Raw genomic sequence first — 2,500 nt, 5'->3', positions numbered from 1 at the left:
CCCCCCCCCCCCTACACCTTTCCGTACAACAACGTGTAACCTAACCTAACCTAACCTAACCTATGTTGTACCTTAACCTAACCTATGTTGTACCTTAACCTAACCTATGTTGTACCTTAACCTAACCTATGTTGTACCTTAACCTAACCTATGTTGTACCTTAACCTAACCTATGTTGTACCTTAACCTAACCTATGTTGTACCTTAACCTAACCTATGTTGTACCTTAACCTAACCCATGTTGTACCTTAACCTAACCCATGTTGTACCTTAACCTAACCCATGTTGTACCTTAACCTAACCCATGTTGTACCTTAACCTAACCCATGTTGTACCTTAACCTAACCCATGTTGTGCCTCAACCTAACCCATGTTGTGCCTCAACCTAACCCATGTTGTGCCTCAACCTAACCCATGTTGTGCCTCAACCTAACCCATGTTGTGCCTCAACCTAACCCATGTTGTGCCTTAACCTAACCCATGTTGTGCCTTAACCTAACCCATGTTGTGCCTTAACCTAACCCATGTTGTGCCTTAACCTAACCCATGTTGTGCCTTAACCTAACCCATGTTGTGCCTTAACCTAACCCATGTTGTGCCTTAACCTAACCCATGTTGTCGCCTTAACGTAACCCACGTTGTCGCCTAAACCTGCTCTGTAATTGTTATACGACTCGTTCAATTACTGTAGTGTTGCCCACCCGCAACCCTCGCAATATAGTTCGCTACTCGCACTGCCCGCACCCCTGTGTATCGCTTCATGTTAAACACCTTGCAAGTCTTGCTCACTTTCCACATGCTCCTGCTGTACACTGTAATGTGGATGGCAGCAGGACGTACATGCCGCCCCTCCCCACGTCCCCACCTTGCCCCCTGCCTTCGCAAGCTGGTTGGTGAGAAGTTTGCATGTTCAATGCCCTTCGCATGCGACGTACTCAGGCTACGTTGTGGTGCGGCCTGTGTCAACTGTCCGCTGATGTCGTACGCGTGAACCACAATCTGTACTGCACATTCGTCCTTATGTACTGAATGATACATCGTGGCACATGTGTGACCGCACAACGACTGCGCCCAAAAACGGCGGACCATACAGTGCAAATATTGTGCACGCAGCTACGTGTCGTCTCCCTATGAGAGCTGGATTGCAGTGTGGTACGCCATAGAGACGTGTGGGAGGAACGGACGCCGTGGATGGCGATCAGCATGAGCTGTCTGTTGATGTATTCGGACCTAGTCGTCTCTCCTCACACACCGTGATGGCATGGTGCACCGCGTTCCATATCTGCGACATGCTACAGAGGCCGGTTGACAGTCGTTCGAGCAATGGACATCGCATACGTACGGGGGCCACCTTCCACGTATTGTCTAGGCGTGCACATTTTGTTGCGTGTATGTGGGCAGACGTAGTGTGGCGTGACACCTGACACAGGCATGCAATAATCGTTGAAGTTGCAAATGGCGATGGACGCCTGCGTTTTCTGGTGAAGTTACGCAAATGAACAAATGGTAACCTGTTGTGGTGCGGTTGTTCTCGCTAGGGGTGAATCGGTGATGGCGACGATAGGTTGAGGTACTAACCGGTTGTTCCAGCGATACCCACCATGCCGACGAAACTGAACGGCATCTGGGTGTGAAGCGATACGCGGCGGTGGCTGGGTGGGACCGTCCCCGGCCGGTGAGGGGGCGCCTCCCGGCGTGCTGGCCGCGCGGTGCGTGGGCGCACGCGCTACAGCCGGCTGGTGGGGGCGGCCAGTGGCAGGCGCGCCGGCCGACGGACGCGGCAGGCGTCGCAGCTGCGCGCCGGCGCACCCTGCGCGCGGCGCCGTGCGGCCAAAGTAGGTCCTCGCGGGCCCGGTGCGAAGCGCGGTGGACATCTTCAGTGTGCTGGTCCGATTGAGGACTGTGTGCGTTGAGGATGCGCCGCCGCCCGGCGCTCGGCGCCGCGACGCCGTCTGCTGCTCGGTCGCCCCAGCGGTTCTCGCTGGTGGTTTGTATCGCAGCTGTGCGGATGTGTTGGCGCGTGCGCTGTGCTGGGAGAGTTCGCTTCGGCACCCAAGTGGGGCTTTTGTCCTTCTGTGGCGCTGGCGTTGGAGCTGCCGGTCACCGTAGGTGGCGCGTGTTGTCTCCCGCCGGCAATGCCACGACAGCACGCTCCCGGGCCTCTGTCGGCAGCGGCAAGCTCAGTTGGGAGCACGGGTGGTCGCACCGAAAGCGTCTACTCGCCTAACTCCGGGCGATTGCGCCTCTCTCGAACCCGACCAAGTACTTGGGACGGCGCTGCGCGCCGCCGGGACCTGAGAGGGTTTCGAGGTGTATTGTGCAGGGGAGCTCAGCCTCCTCCTGTTTGCAGAATGATTGAGCGGACGCTTGCGTGTTCGCGCGGGCCCCCGGGACACACTCCCGGGCGGCCGGCTGCTCAGCTCTAGTTGACGCAGCTCCCTGGTTGATCCTGCCAGTAGTCATATGCTTGTCTCAAAGATTAAGCCATGCATGTCTCAGT

General features: G+C 56.3%; 1 non-coding gene across 1 annotated transcript in view; it reads left to right on the top strand.

Annotated features, from left to right (window-relative positions):
• The first annotated feature begins 2,436 nt into the window (after positions 1-2,436).
• Positions 2,437-2,500, top strand: part of LOC124772101 — a 1,909-nt gene continuing 1,845 nt past the window's right edge. Inside the window, exon 1 of the ribosomal RNA XR_007013777.1 lies at positions 2,437-2,500. This exon is cut by the window's right edge and continues 1,845 nt beyond it. This is a non-coding gene — a ribosomal RNA (small subunit ribosomal RNA).

The sequence above is a fragment of the Schistocerca piceifrons genome, unplaced genomic scaffold (assembly GCF_021461385.2).
Source record: "Schistocerca piceifrons isolate TAMUIC-IGC-003096 unplaced genomic scaffold, iqSchPice1.1 HiC_scaffold_936, whole genome shotgun sequence".
Classification (NCBI taxonomy): Eukaryota; Metazoa; Arthropoda; class Insecta; order Orthoptera; family Acrididae; genus Schistocerca; species Schistocerca piceifrons.
Note: the sequence above shows the minus strand (reverse complement) of the source record. Positions and strands in the feature narration are given on the sequence as shown.